Raw genomic sequence first — 16992 nt, 5'->3', positions numbered from 1 at the left:
GAGCCAGAGTCAGAGCCAAGAGCAAGAGCAAGAGCTAGAGCTAGAGCCAAGATCCAAAGCTAGAAAGCTGAAGAGCTCCAAGAGCCAAGGGATAAGATGGTGTTCTGAGCCCAATGTTCCTATGTAAATTATTGGAGTTGAGTGTGGAACTTGTAAAAGAACTGTTTCCATAATCCCAGGGAGCCTAGTTGAGTTGACTACATCTCAAGGAGACGTAGCCCAAGATATCAGGGTGAACTCCATATTATATTGTTGTCTTATGTGTTTGTTTTTTTTTTACTGTTGCTTTAACTACTATTATATGCATTTATATATCAGTTTAAGCACATTCCCATATTAGCACAAAAAACAGATTTTAAAGTAAATAATCAGCTAAAAACAAATACAAGCATACACCTTATTTTCAAGCATATATTGATTCTGCATTGGTTAATCTTTAAGACTTGGGAAAATTTAAAGTTGTGGAAGTGAGAGAGGTCCTTGTAAGTTAGATAAGAATCCCGAGAGCCCCATTTTCAGATCACTCGATTAGATTCTTTCTCCATGTATCTGATCAAGATCCCTTGTTTTCTACTTCTCTTTCTTGTTATCATCCTTCATTGTAAACGCCTAGGGTTTGGAATGCTTAAGAGCCCCAATGTATATAATATTAGACTGCGCAATTATCAAGGACTCAATAAAATAACCTAAACATGGAATATTCCATTTTTTACCCATGGAGATTTTAGAAGTATGGAAAGAAGAGACAGAAACAACAAATTAAGGACCTAGATTAAAAAGTATAGAAAGGAAAAATTGTTCCTCCTTCATATTTATCCCACAAGATTTTACCTATGTCTTAAGATTCTTGAATCCTTAGAAGAATTCCTACAGGGAATCAAAATGGTTGGGATCTATATAAATCATATCAATCTCTTGTTGATATCCTCTCAGCTCATCTTTCTGGCCAAACAATTTGTCCAATTTGGTCCAAAGCTTGCGAGGAATTTTACAACCTTGCTAGGAACTTGTAGAAATTAATAAAATTTTTCTACTACAGATGTATTCAAATTGAAAACAAGAGATTACAAATTTCCTCTACTAATGGAAATCATAATTTAGAAACACATGTAATGACATGCAACCATTAAAACACCACAAGAACACAATGATTTACAGGGGTACCCAACTGGGGAAAACACCTTTGCTTCTTTTCATTAATCATATGAGAGTGAGAAACTATTACAATGTCTTGCTTTGATCCTGAAGCAAAACCTTCACTGTAAACCTTTTCTCCTGCTAACTGTACTTCTCTGGTAAACACTTATCCAATTCAAGACCCCAACTTTCTCTTATTTCCTTTCGCAATCCTCGATGAAATTAGCTCCTAAAAGATCGTAATTTTCTCCTATTTTCTTGAACAATTCCCAAGGAATGCTTCACCTTCTTAACTACCAAGTCTGCACACTCAACTAGTATATAATTGAAAATTACAATGTGCCTTTTCCTCCACTCCAGCTAGGAAATTCGAATTTTCATGCATGTATGGGCTATTTTTAGTTGATTGATTTGTTTAACTGAGAGATCCTTGAGTCAACAACAATTTTACTACTCAGTTGACCTTCAATTGACTCAACTGAGTACTCGAGCTCAATTAATTGAGTCAAACTGAAAATAACTGAAATAGATTGCTAAATTTTAGCAATCACTTCATGCACTACTCTACTTCTAGCCTCTAACTCAAATTTATTAAGTGAACTAGTAGACAAAAGCCATGTCACACAAGTTATTTGCAATCCAAGTGATCTTGTTGATGTGGGAAATCGAATTACTAAATTTGACTAAGGCACAAGTCAAATTTAGCCTTTCTTTCTAAATTTTTAACACTCCCACTTATCAAGAAAGGGATTTTGCACTACCCCTATCCTGCACCTATGGAATTCAAATTTGCCTCTTGAAAATGCCTTTGTCAATATATCTGCATCATGCTCTGCAGTTGGAATGTACTATAGCATCATCATTCTCCTTTGCACTCAATCCTGCAAGTGATGGTACCTGATATCAATGTGCTTGGACTTGTTATGAAATATTAGATTCTCAGAAAGTTTGATACAACTCTTCTTATCACAATGAATCACTATCGAATGCATCTCCTGACTGAAAATACCCACAAGTATTTTCCTTATCCATATGGCCTCACATGTTTCTTGAATTTCAGCCATGTATTCAACCTTTGCTGAGGTGAGTGCCACAAACCTTTGTTTCCTACTATACCTAGAAATAATTGCAGACCCAACACTGAAGATAGCACTTGAAGTAATTTTCTTGCCTAATGAACTCCCTAACGAATCTGCATAAGCGAAACCTTGGAGCTTCACTTCCTCTGACCTTCTGTAGCATAATCCATACTCGATTGAGCCTATGCGGTACCTCATTGCATGTTTTGCTGCCTTCCAATATAACTTGGTAGGATTCACCATGGCTTGACTCAACTGATTAACTGTATAACATATGTCGGGCCTTGTGTTCACCAGATACATCAAGGATCCCACAAGATGTCTGTAGATGGTGGCATCTATTTCCTCTCTTGAAGAAGAACTCCCTCGAGTTTGTAGCTAGAGGTGTTTCCATAGGCTTGCAGTTCTTCATGTGAAATATTTGAAGTATTTCAGAGGCATACTTCCCCTGACTCACAAAAAACTCACCATCACCTTGCCATACTTCTAGCCCAATGAAGTAATGCATGAAGCCCATGTCTTTCATCTCCAATTATCTTGCAAATTCCTCCTTGGAAGAGAGGATCAACTGCTCATCCCCTCTAAGTATCAAGTCATTAACATACAAAACCAAGACAAGAAAATTTCCATCTACCACAATATGATAGAGATTGGCATCTGCTTCACTTTTGGCGAAGCCCAATCCACTGAGATATGTGTCAATCTGAGTGTACCATGATTAGGGCACCTGTTTGAGACCATACAAGGCTTTCCTGAGTCTAGATATGCATGTCTCCCTGTCATATGTCTCAAACCCCTCTGGATGCTCTATGAAAATTTCTTCCTCAACAACACCATTGAGAAAGGCGGTCTTCACATCCATCTGATGGATCTTCCACCCCATCTGTGCAATAATGCTAGAATGGTTTTGATGGAGGAATATGTTGCCACCAGGGAAAATGTTTCCTCATAGTCCACTCCCTATACCTGAGAGAAGCCTTTGTTTGTAAATTTGGCCTTGTACTTCTCGATGCTCCCATTAGTTGCATGCTTCATTTTTAGATCCATGTGGAACCAACTACTGACTTGTTCTATGGTCTTGGCACCACCTCCCATACATTGTTCTTCATGATGGAGTCATACTCCTCCATCATGGCATCAACCCACACTGGTTGAGAAATTGCTTCCTCAAATGAAGAAGGCTTTGTCTCAATGAATTTTTTCATGAGAGCCATATACCTAGTGTATCTGTCTGGTGACCTCCTCTTCCTACACTGAGATGAAAGAGCTCCCACATGCTCATGTGCATCCTGCACCAATCTGTCAGCTTCTCTGGTTCTCTTCCTCCCCTCTCTGCAAGATTTTGGTTGAGTGGGTGCCTCCACTCTGCCTCCTATCTGCTCCTCTGAATGTGGCTATTCCACAACATCCTAAAGCTTTGTCTGAGGCTCCTCCTTTGGAACTAACAACTACTCCTTCGGTGGGATACTCAATTATCACTCTAGAGAGCATCTTATAGCCTTCTCCTCATCAAATTCGACATCTCTCCTTACTATTGTTACTCCGAGTGAGGGAAAATACACCCTATAGTTATGTGGTGTCTCTATGTATCCTACAAAGTCTCCCATCTCAACTGTAGGCTCAATGTTCTTCCTGTTATCATTGGAGACTTGGCAATACAAAGTCGCTCCAAAAATCCTGAAATGAGCTGCATCTGGCTTCCTCCTAGAGAAAGCTTCTTCAGGTGTCATCATGCCAAGTATTCTATGAGGGCTCCTGTTTTGCAAATAAATTGCGGCATTGCATTCTTCTGCCCATAGATGTAATGGAAACCTCTAATCATGCAACATGGCTCTTGGTGCTCCCACTATACTTATGTTCTTCCTTGCAGCCACCCCATTTTGTTGTGGGTTATGGGGAGTTATCAGTTCCCTTTTAATGCCCTCTTTGGCACAAAATTCCTTGAAGGTGCTAGAAACATATTCTCCTCCATTATCACTTCTCATGGCTTTCAGTTTCTGACTAGTCTCCTTTTAAACCAATTCTTTGAATTCACCAAATTTTGAGAAAACTTCATCCTTATTCCTCATGAAGAAGATCCAACATTTACTTGAAAAGTCATAAAAAAATTACATAATACCTATGTTTTGCTTTAGAGGTTGTAGAAAATGGTCCACATACATCATAGTGGACTCGCTCCAAGATTGATCTAGCTATGCTATCTTGGCCCTGGAAGGTGGATTTGACATATTTTCCCAATGTGCATCCCTTGCAGACAATATGATGGTCAAGGGTGCATTTTGGGTGACTGGTGGTAATATGTTGCATGATCTTCAAGGCCCCATGGTGTAAGTGTCCCATGCGTCTGTGGCAGAGTTATCCAATATCTCCAATATTCACATCTCTTTCCTTGCTACTTAGTGCAACACAAGATTCCACCTCAACTTTTTAAAGATTATTCACTCGAAATATAATATGTTTAATCTTCCTAGTAGCTACATGTCTCAGAAACGATTTCCCCTTACTGAAAACAACATCATAGCCATGATCCTCCAATACAACTACAAAGATCAAGTTCTTCTTCAACCCAAGTACATACAAGACATCTTTCAGATGAATATGGGAGTCTGACTCCCTCTTAAAGGTTAAATTTCTAATTCCTTTGGTATTGTACCATTGATCATCCCCGAGTTCTACGTGCATATGGAGATCCTTCTCCTCTAGGCTACTGAAGAATTATTTGCATCCTGTCATATGGAATGAGGCACCTGAATATAGATAGCACACACTCCCCACTATAGTGCTTACCATGCATGCAATTAGGGTGAAGTCTAATTCAAATTTTGAGGCAAGTGCTTCACCTCCTACTCCTCTTGAAGGCTTCTTGTTAGAATTCTTGTGCAAAGACGTTTTTTCATAGTGCCCAAATTCATGGTAGTGAAATTTTTTATCCTTGCTCAAGTCCTTCTTCTTGCCATTGTTCTGGATGGTCCCTGGATTTTTTTGGGCCTTCTTTCCCTTATCAACCAAAGAAAAATTATCTTCCTCCTCAGATTTGGATATTACTCTTTCTTCAGTGTTTCGCTGAATTTCTTCATGCACTAGATCAAACTATAGTCTCTCCCAATTTGGATTTTTTTCCTTCCCTTTACAGAGTCTTGGTAGTTGTGACAGGATTTTGGAAGGCCTAGGAGAGCTAGGTTCACTAGTAATGAAGAGGGAATGTTTTCTCCAACTCTCCGTGATCATCTCGACACTGAATGAATCAAGAGAGATAATCTCGAATGGTTTCTCCTTTATGCATGCAAATGTTTCTGAGCTTGTCCCTTAATGCCAATTTCTTGGAATCACTACCATTTTTGAATAGCTTGGTGAGTGTCTTCCACATAGAAAAGTGAGTCTCCTTTCCATATAATTTCGAGACTATGTGGTCTCTCACACCCTCCAGGATGGTCCTCCTAGCTTTTGTGGTATCCTTTTCCCACTGGGCTAATTGTTGTGCATCTGATATTGTTGGCTTTGGAATGTCAGTTTGGGTGTACTCCAACACACCATTATCATCAAGCACTACTTCCATCCTATCATTCCAGGCTATGAAATTCAAGGTTCCCTCAAGGGCATACTTCAATCTTAATCCATTGAAAGACATTTTCTCGCATGAAAGAAAAATTGCTTCACTGAATTTGCAAATTTAACTCTATAAAGGAGAATATCTATTGACTAGTTTCTAGTGTGATTTCTACTTTGATATCATGTAGAAATTAATAGAAATTTTCTACTACTGATGTATTCGAACTGAAAACAAGAGATTTCAAATTTCCTGTACTGTTTTGCAAAATGGAAATCACAATTTAGAAACACATGCAATGACATGCAACCATTAAAATTCCACAAGAACATAATGATTTATAGGGGAGCCCAACTGAGAAAAATCCCTCCGCTACTTTTCATTAATTAGATGAGAATGAGAAACTATTACAATGTCTTTCTTCGATCCTGAAGCATAACCTGCACTGTAAACCTATTCTCTTGTTGACTGCCCTGCTCTGGCCAACACTTAGCAAATTCAAGGCTACAACTTGCTCCTATTTCCTTAGGAAATCCTGGAGGAAATTAGCTCCTAAAATATAGGAATTTTGTCCTATTTTCTTGCCAATTCCCAAGGAATTATTCACTTTCTTAACTGCCAAGCCTGTACACTCAACTATTATACAATTAATAATTACAATGTTCCTTTCCTCCACTCCATCTAGGTAATTCAGATTCCATGCATGTCTGGGTTATTTTTAGGTGATTGTCTAGTTTAACTTAGATATCACTAAGTTAATAATAGTTCTACTACTCAACTGACCTTCAAATGAGTCAACTAGGTACTTGAGCGTAGTTAAATTAGTCAAAATGAAAAATAACTAAACTCGATTGCTAAATTTTAGCAATCACTTAATGCACAACTCTACTTATAACCTATATCTCTAATTTATTGAGTGAATTTGTAGAAAAAAATGATGTCACACAAGTTAACCGCAATCCAAGTCATCTTGCTGATGTGGAAAATCGAATTACTAAATTTGACTAAGGCACAAGTCAAATTTAGTCTTTCTTTCTACATTTCTAACAACACTCAGTTAACTTGTTAGCAATCCTAGAATATTTAGCAAGTCAAAAATGAAGTGGTAGACCCTAACTTATAAAAATATCTAATGATAGGATTAGCTGAAAGTTACAAGAGAAAATTATTACTTGGAATTGAAGTGTAAACTCTCTCATGCAACTCCTAACTTAGATATAGCTAGAAACCTCCAAAAATAAAATTGAAAGTTAAAGGATAAGGTTGGTAGGTGAGTGGATTATGTTGTGGATAAAGTAGTCTCCTAAAATAAGAAAGGTAATTTGTATAATGTTCATAGTTATGAAATAATGTAGAGGAAATCACCATGTCAGTATCCATTCACTGCCATATGTCATCCTAAGTGTCACCCATTACTAACAATAGACTTAATAAAAATAGAGAATGACTAAAATAGCTGAAGATACTAAATTGAAAGAAAGGTCTAGTAATGAATGAAAAGTTGTCATATGTGCCCATAGCGATGTATGGAATATGATTAAATTATTTCCGAAGTGAGGTCTTGATGAACTCCTCAGTGTAAAGTACCTCAACACCCGCTCGAAGCATAATAATGTAGTATGTTAGTGAATGAGTCCCAATAATTTTTAGCCATGTTTGGTACTCATGTACAAAATCTATATAAAACATTCAATGAGTCCCATTAATTTGTAGCCATGTTAGGTACTCATGAAACAACTTATGCAAGACACAATATGAAAAAGGTGAGGTAAAGAGGGAAAACCCAGTGGGAAGAATATCATGGCTAAAAATACAATGCACACAATGTCAAATATGTAATTATTGTGATAAGGGATGGTGTTGTTGATCAACCCCAACATAAATATTCCCTTGTATCCACCCTATACCATGATATGAGAATCCTTTTTCTGTTGGTTGAACCTGTATTTGCTAACAATAATAGTGAGATTTTGTGGAGTACTAAAAAACTAAGAACAAGTTCTCTATGACTTGGCAGTTTCTCCCACTAGCTCATCGGTTATTTGTAAAGTATGATGTGCCCTTTGTAGCTTGTGATATAGAAATGAAATTTGTTTCTTAAGGAATTATAAATCAAATACTAAAATATGATAAACATTCTAGTATGAAGAGTATGAAAAATCATCTTGAAGATATCTTTCAGAAAGAGGTGTCAAAGAAGTTGTTGTAGTAGGACTAGTGCAAGTTACCAAATCATAATAATTTGATGTGTCCAATGATTAGAGAAACTTGAGTCCAAAATATTTCTATTAGATGATGAAGTAATAACATTAAAAAAATGACCCATAACTTGATACTTTGGTGGTTTGTCTCTAGTCTTCTTCTTGACATTGTCCAGGATGTGGTCCTCTAGATTATGCTGTTGAAATAATTTGGCCATAAGATAATTTTTCTTCACCATACAGGAACTTTGCAAATGAAATCATTTCATTTAAGTAGTTTCACTTTGTTCTCTCCTTCTTAAATTTTCCTCCCTTGGGGATCATACTCTCCTTATTGGATTAGAATCTTTCTCCATGTATGTGATCAAGATCCCTTGTTTTATACTTCTCTTTCTTGTTATCATCCTTCAATGTAAACACATAGGGTTTGGAATGCTTAAGAGCCCCAATGTATATAATATTAGACTGCTCATTTATCAAGGACTTAATAAAATCATATAAACATGGAATAATCCATTTTTAACCCATGAAGAGTTTAGAATTATGGAAAGAAGAGACAGAAACAACAAATTAAGGACCTAGATTAAAAAGTATAGAAAGGATACATTGATCCTCCTTCATATTTATCCCACAAGATTTTACCTATGCCTTAAGATTCTTAAATCCTTAGAAGAATTCCTACAAGGAATCAAAATGGTTGGGATATATATAAATCATATTAATCTCCTGCTGACATCCTCTCAACTCATCTTTCTTGCCAAACAATCTATCTAGTTTGGTCCAAACCTTGCGAGGAACTTGTAGAAATTAATAGAAATTTTCTACTACTGATCTATTCAAACTGAAAACAAGAGATTAAAAATTTCCTCTACTATTTCGTGGAATGGAAATCATAATTTAGAAACACATGTAATGACATGCAACCATTAAAACACCACAAGAGCACAATGATTTACAGGGGAACCCAACTGGGGAAAACACCTTCGCTTCTTTTCATTAATCAAATGAGAGTGAGAAACTATTACAATGTCTTGCTTCAATCCTGAAGCACAACCTACAATGTAAACATGTTCTCCTGCTAATTGTACTTCTTTGGTAAACACTTACCCAATTTAAGGCCCCAACTTGCTCCTATTTCCTTGCGCAATCCTAGAGGAAATTAGCTCCTAAAAGATACAAATTTCTCCTATTTTCTTGAACAAAGGAATGATTCACCTGCTTAACTGCCAAGCCTGCACACTAAACTAATATAAAATTGATAATTACAATGTGCCTTTTCCTCCACTCCAGCTAGGCAATTCGAATTGCATGCATGTCTAGGCCATTTTTAGTTGATTGACTGGTTTAACTGAGAGATCCTTAAGTTAACAACAATTTTACTACTCAACTGACCTTCAACTGACTCAACTGAGTACTTGAGCTCAATTAACTGAGTAAAACTGAAAATAACTTAAATAAATTACTAAATTTTAGCAATCACTTCATGCACTAATTTACTTCTAGCCTCTAACTCAAATTTATTAAGTGCATGTCACACAAGTTAGCTGCAATCCAAGTCATCTTGCTGATGTGGGAAATCGAATTACTAAATTTGACTAAGGCACAAGTCAAATTTAGCCTTTGTTTCTACATTTCTAACACTCCCTCTTATCAAGAAAGGGATTTTTCACTACCCCTATCCTGCACCTATGGAATTCAAATTTGCCTCTTGAAAATGCCTTTGTCAAGATATCTGCATCCTGCTCCTTAGTTGGAATGTACTATAGCACCATAATTCTCCTTTGCAGTCAATCCTACAAGTGATGATACCTGATATCAATGTGCTTGGACATGTCATGAAATATTCGATTCTCAAAAAGTTTGATACAACTCTGATTATCGAAATGAATCACTATCGAATGCATCTCCTGACTGAAAATACCCACAAGTATTTTCCTCATCCATATGGCCTCACATGTTTCTTGAATTGCAGCCATGTATTCAACCTTTACTGAGCTGAGCACCACAAACCTATGTTTCTTGCTATACAAGGAAATAATTGTAGACCCAACACTGAAGATAGCACTTGAAGTAATTTTCTTGTCTAATGGACTCCCTAACCAATTTGCATCAGTGAAGCCTTGGAGTTTCACTCCCTCTACCCTTTTGTACCATAATCCATACTCGATTGAACCTATGAGGTACTTAAACACATGCTTTCTTGCCTTCCAATATAACTTGGTAGAATTCACCATGGCTTGACTCAATTGATTAACTGCATATCATATGGCAGGCCTTGTGTTTACTAGATACATTAAGGATCCCACAAGATGTTTGTAGATGGTGGCATCTACTTCCTCTCCTGAAGAAGCACTCCCTTTAGTTTGTAGCTAGAGGTGTGTCGATAGGCTTGCAGTTATTCATGTGAAATATCCGAAGTATTTCAGAGGCATACTTCCCCTGACTCACAAACAACTCACCATCACCCTGGCATACTTCCAGCCCAAGGAAGTAATGCACGAAGCCCATGTTTGTGATCTCAAATTCTCTCTCGAGGTCCTCCTTGGAAGAGAGGAACAACTGCTCATCCCCTGTAAGTATCAAGTCATCAACATACAAAACCAAGATAAGAAAATTTCCATCTACCACAATGTGATAGAGATTGGCATATGCTTCACTTTTGGTGAAGCCCAATCCACTGAGATATGTATCAATCCGAGTGTACTATGCTTAGGGCACCTGTTTGAGACCATCCAAGGCTCTCTTGATTCTACATATATGTGTCTCCCTGTCATATGTCTCAAACCCCTCTAGCTACTTTATGTAGTTTTCTTCCTCAACAACACCATTGAGAAAGGCGGTTTTCACATCCATCTGATGGATCTTTCACCCCATCTGTGAAAATAATCATAGAATGGTTCTGATGGAGGAAAATCTTGCCACTGGTGAAAATGTTTCCTCATAGTCCACTCCCTATACCTGAGAGAAGCCTTTGTCCACAAATCTGGCCTTGTAGATCAATTGCATGCTTCATTTTTAGATCCATGTGGAACCAACTACTGACTTGTTCTCTACTCTTGGCACTACCTCCCATACATTTTTCTTCATGATAGAGTCATACTCCTCCATCATGGCATCAACCCACACTGGTTGAGATATTTCTTTCTCAAATGAAGAAGCCTTTGTCTCAATGAATTATGTCATGAGAGCCATATACCCAGTGTATCTTTCTGGTGACCTCCTCTTCCTACACTGAGATGAAAGAGCTCCCACGTGCTCCTGTGCATCCTGCACCAATCTGTCAGCTTCTATGGTTCTCTTCCTCCCCTCTCTGGAAGATTCTAGTTGAGTGGGTGCCTCCACTCTACCTCCTATCTTCTCCTCTGCATGTGGCTACCCACAACATCCTAAAGCTTTTTTTAAGGCTCCTCCTTTGGAACTAACAATTACTCCTTGTGTGGGATACTCAATTCTCACTCTAGAGAGCATCTCATAGCCTTCTCCTCATCAAATTCGACATCTCTCCTCACTATTGTTACCCTGAGTGAGGGAAAATACACCCTATAGTTATGTGGTGTCTTTTTGTATCCTACAAAGACTACCATGTCAACTGTAGGCTCAATTTTCTTCCTGTTATCCTTGGAGACTTGGCCATACAAAGTAGCTCCAAAAATCCTGAAAAGAGGTACATCTGGATTCCTCCCAGAGAACGATTCTTTGGGTGTCATCATGTGAAGTATTCTATGAGGGCTCCTGTTTTGCAAATAAATTGCGGCGTTGCATGCTTTTACCCATAGATGTAATGGCAACCCCTAATCATGCAACATGGCTCTTGGTGCTCCCACTATGCTTATGTTCTTCCTTTTAGCCACCCCATTTTGTTGTGGGTTATGGAGAGTTATCGGTTCTCTTATAATGCCCTATTTGGCACAAAAGTCCTTGAAGGTGCTATAAACATATTCTCATTTATCACTTCTCAGTGCTTTCAATTTCTGACCAATCTCCTTTTCAAACAATGCTTTCAATTAAATAAATTTTGAGAAAACTTCATCCTTCTTCTGCATGAATAAGATCCAACATTTTCTTGAAAAGTCATCAACAAAAATGACGTAATCCCTATGTTTTGCTATAGAGGCTATAGAAAATAGTCCACATACATAAGAGTGGACTCATTCCAAGATTTCTCTAGCTATGCTATCTCGATCCTGGAAGGTAGATTTGACATATTTTCCCAATGTGCATCCCTTGCAGACATCATGTTGGTTAAGGGTGCATTTTGGGAGACTGGAGGTAATTTGTTGCATGATCTTCAAGGCCCCATGGTGTAAGTGTCCCATGCATTTGTGCCAGAGTTCTCCAATATCTCGACTCTGCACTTCTCCTGCCTTGCTACTCAGTGCAACACAAGCTTCCACCTCAACTTTGTAAATATTATTCACTCGAAATCTAATCTGTTTCATCTTCCTAGTAGCTACATGTCTTAGAAAGGATTTCCCCTTACTAAAAACAACATCATAGCCACGATCCTCCAATACATCTACAAAGATCAAGTTCTTCTTCATCCCAAGTACATACAAGACATCTTTAGAATGAAGATGGGAGTCTGACTCCCTCTTAAAGGTTATAGTTCCAATTCCTTTGGTACTGTACCACCCATCATCACCGATTTCTATGTGCATATGGAGATCCCTCTCCTCTAGGCTACTAAAGAATTAATTGCATCCTCTCATATGGAATGATGCACCTTAATATAAATACCACACACTCCCCATTACAGTGCTTGTCATGCATGCAATTAGGGTGAAGTCTAATTCAAATATTGAGGCAAGTGCTTCACCTCCTACTCCTCTCGAAGGCTTCTTGTTAGACTTCTTGTGAGGAAATGCTTTTGCATAGTGCCTGAATTCATGGCAGTGATTTTTTTTTTTATCTTTCTCAAGTCCTTCTTGCCATTGTTCTTGCTGGTCCCTAGATTGTTTTGGGCCTTCTTGCCCTTACCCTTCTTTCCCTTCCCAAACAAGGAAAAATTATCTTCCTCCTTAGATTTAGATCTTACTCCATCTCCGGTGTTTTGCTGAATTCCTTCATGCACCAAATCAGACCAGAGTCTCTCCCAATTTGGAATGTTTTTCCCTTCCATTTATAGAGTCCTGGTAGCTGTGCCAGGATTTTGAAAGGCCTAGGAGAGCTAGGTTCACTAGTTATGAAGAGGGAATATTTTCTCCAACTCCTCCAAGATCATCTCAACACTGAATGAATCTAGAGAGGTAATGTCAAATGGTTTCTCCTTTATGCATGCAAATGTTTCTGAGCTTGTCCTGCAATGCCAATTTCTTGGAATCACTACCATTTTTGAATAGCTTAGTGAGGGTCTTCCACATAGCAAAGGAAGTCTCCTTTCCATGTAAATTTGAGACTATTTGGTCTCTCACACCCTCTAGGATGGTCCTCCTGGCGTTTGTGGTATCCTTCTTCCACTTGGATAATTACTGTGCATCTGATATTACTGGCTTTGGAATGTCAGTTTGGGTGTACTCCAACACACCATTGTCATCGAGCACTTCTTCCATTCTATCATTGCAGGCTATGAAATTTGAGTTTCCCTAAAGGGCATAATTCAATCTCAATCCATTGAAAGACATCTTCTCGCATGAAAGAAAAACTGATTCACTAAATTTGGAAATTTAACTCTCTAAAGGAGAAGATCTATTACTTGGTTTCTAGTGTGATTTATACTCTGATACCATGTAGAAATTAATAGAAATTTTCTACTACTAATGTATTCGAACTGAAAACAAGAGATTTCAAATTTCCTCTACTGTTCTGCAGAATGGAAATTACAATTTAGAAAACATGTAATGAAATGCATCCATTAAAACTCCATAAGAATACAATGATTTATAGGGGAACCCAGCTGAGAAAAACCCCTCCGCTACTTTTCATTAATCAGACAAGAATGGGAAACTATTACAATGTCTTGCTTCGATGCTTATGCATAACCAGCACTGTAAACATGTTCTCTTGTTGACTGTTCCATTTTAGCCAACACTTAGTAAATTCAAGACCCCAAATTGCTCCTATTTCCTTAGGAAATATTGAGGAAATTAGCTCCTAAAAGATAGGATTTTTGTCCTGTTTTATTGCCAATTCCCATGGAATGATTCACTTGCTTAACTACCAAGCTTGTGCACTCAACTCGTATACAATTGATAATTACAATGTTCCTTTTCCTCCACTCCAGCTAGGTAATTCAGATTCCATGCATGTTTGGGTTATTTTTGGGTTCTAAGAAGTACACCCCAAGTTGAATGTTGCCCTTTAAAGTTCCTATAAAGTGATATAACAAATTGTCCTATAGAATGTTTGTTACACTAAAAAATGTCACCATGGCTATTTACAGTCGGTATGGCTCTATCAACAGTCATACTACCCTCTTGAGCAAGTCTTATGCCTCTGCTATTCATGTCAGACTCTAAGAAAGAGAGAAAGTCCTTATAAAATATGTTTATCTCTGGGTACGCAGGTTCTCTCAAGCCTTGCCTGTGGGTACGCACCTTTTGTTCATAAGGTCTGCGTCCAAGGACGCTCTGTATCTAAAGGGGCAGGTGCGTCCCTCTGAAAAGGTTAAAATGTGCAAGTTTTATCTTCAAAAACTTACTTGTGGTCATTTCTAGAGCATTCTAGAAGGTTGTTTGATGTGTATTGAGCGCCTCCAGATGGTTCATGCACTCCTATCAAAGAGGAACTTATCCCATCAATAAGGGAGTGATCCCATCCAAAGAGGGGACTATCCCATTGATGGTGGACCTGATTAACTTCCTCTTGAGCACTATAAAAAGAGGCATTGAGCCAGAAGGAAGGAGGTTGAAAGCTATAGATTTCTAAGGGTAAATGCTGCAGGAATTAGGACTCCCATTTAGAAGCTTGTGAGGAGAGATTGTCATCTTTGCTTGTTCTATTTGGAAGTGGGTGAGCTTTGTCAAAGTAGAGGAAGACTCTTGTGGACCCTGGAAGGAGCTTGCACAACACCAAGGCTCAGGTTGTAATGGTTCCTTTTGATTACCTTTAATGAAAATTGGTCCATTCTTCTCAATAACTTGTTGTTAATGGGTTATTTCATGTACTCCTTGGTCTATGTGTTGAATATGCTTTGTTTTATGTTATAATCAGGTGCTATTAATTGTTTAACTGTTGGTGATTACAGGTTTTGGAGAAAAGGAGGAGCTCATTCAGATCAACAAAGCTTGGACTTCTACAACAACGTTTGGACAAAGGTAAGAACGAAACACTTGATTTCTCATATCATAATGTATGTTTAGAGAAGGATAGCTCCAGTTTGTTTTGTTTGTCATTAGAATGTCTTAGACTTCTAGGAAGGTCAGTTGTGTCCGCACCCTTGACTGATTCCGTGTGACAAATTGGCGACTCCGCTGGGGAAAGATTCCATTGATGAGAAGAGTCTTTTCTTTTGTTTGAACTTTGCTTTGAGAAAATTGGTTTATTTTTCTGGTTTTGGCTCTGTGATCTTGTCTCTAGGTGGGTTAGCTTAGGATTAGTTTTATTTTAGGTTTTCTTGAGTTTTTCAGTAGGACGCACCCTCTGAGTGCTGCACAGTGCGTCCCTGGACGCACTTTTACTGTGTGCACAGAGCGGGCCCGCACCTGTGCTAACGGGTTGCCTGCGTCCCCTGCCAAAATTTAAGAAAATTCCACTTTTTGCCTTTTTTTCTCTTAGATTTTGTTTTTTCTTAGTGTTGGAGAGGTAAATCCCCTCTATGGGTAGAGGCGATCCCTACTAGCCTAGCAGGGGTCTAGCAACAATCACACAATGCTGCTACGCATATTCCTAATTGCAATTAAACAAGAGGTAAAGAGCACCTACTTGGATTCCTGCGCTGTCGTTTGACGAAGGGATGTTGCCTTCGCTCCTTCGCTTCAGCTGGTCACAATCCTCCGCGATCCTCGCGAATAGATACCTGCAGACACGAAGAGGTAACAAACGCAAGCGTGAAATCTAATAAAAGCAACCATACATCAGTCAGAAAAGATGTAATTCACGTTTAACCATTGCATAAACAAGTAAGAATGGAACAATAATAGCAGTCATCTATTATTAATCAGAAAAGAGAAGAGTACAACCAAATGTTCTGACGTCGGTAACCTTCTCAAGAGGGGCCAGTCAACATGTATCTCAAGCATTCACCTTTGAGGATGATTCTCCCAAGACAAACAACTCACTCTCTCACACAAAAGTCACAAACAACCTTCCCTAAGCAATCGATCACTTCCACACCTAACACACCAAACCTATAGCAGCAATCTGAGCACTGCAAGCTCTGTACAATCCAAGCTCTTCCAAGCTAAGTCTAACTAGCTGCTCATGGTAATGGTGAGAATTTATATAGGAGAAGGAGTCTCCTAAAAGGGTGGAAGGATGAGCTTATCTTCAAGGGAAGTTGTTGGAAAGGGTCGAACAGACATGCCATAGAAGGGAGTCGACATTCACAAAGCTAACAACCAAGCCTGGAGGGATCTGGAAGGCAGGTTGTTTGAACAAATTCGCCTAAACTGGATCATCGCGGATTATAAGGAAACTGCCGCGCTGTCGGCGCATCTCAATAACTGAAGAAGTCATGTCAGCGCGGAAGCACACGGAAAAGGTGCGCTGTCGACCATCACGGAAAAGTGATGTTCTTCCGCGCGGGCAGCGCACAGCATACACTGGAAGGTGCCTGTCATCGCGGTTATTTTAGGAACAGACGCGCTGATGAACAAAACTTTGGAAAAATGGGTTTTTAAGCCAGTTCAGGGAGCAAGCACTTAGTGATTGTGAATTCTGGGCACAGCAGGGTGACTGACAGGAAGGCAGTGATAAATTACTGTGTAACAGATGCCCCCTAAAGCATGAAGACCGAGAGAGTGGGAGGGGTGAAATGCTTTACAACACACGCCGAACTGGAACACCACCAAGAAGGACCGAAAATCTCTGACAATCAAGTACATGCAGTCTAGGCATGGGCATAGCCATCCAAAAGACATGCGAGAATGGT

Source organism: Pinus tabuliformis, chromosome 2_1, assembly GCF_031772625.1.
Source record: "Pinus tabuliformis cultivar Carrire ecotype Pingquan chromosome 2_1, CPIR1, whole genome shotgun sequence".
Taxonomy (NCBI): domain Eukaryota; kingdom Viridiplantae; phylum Streptophyta; class Pinopsida; order Pinales; family Pinaceae; genus Pinus; species Pinus tabuliformis.
Note: the sequence above shows the minus strand (reverse complement) of the source record.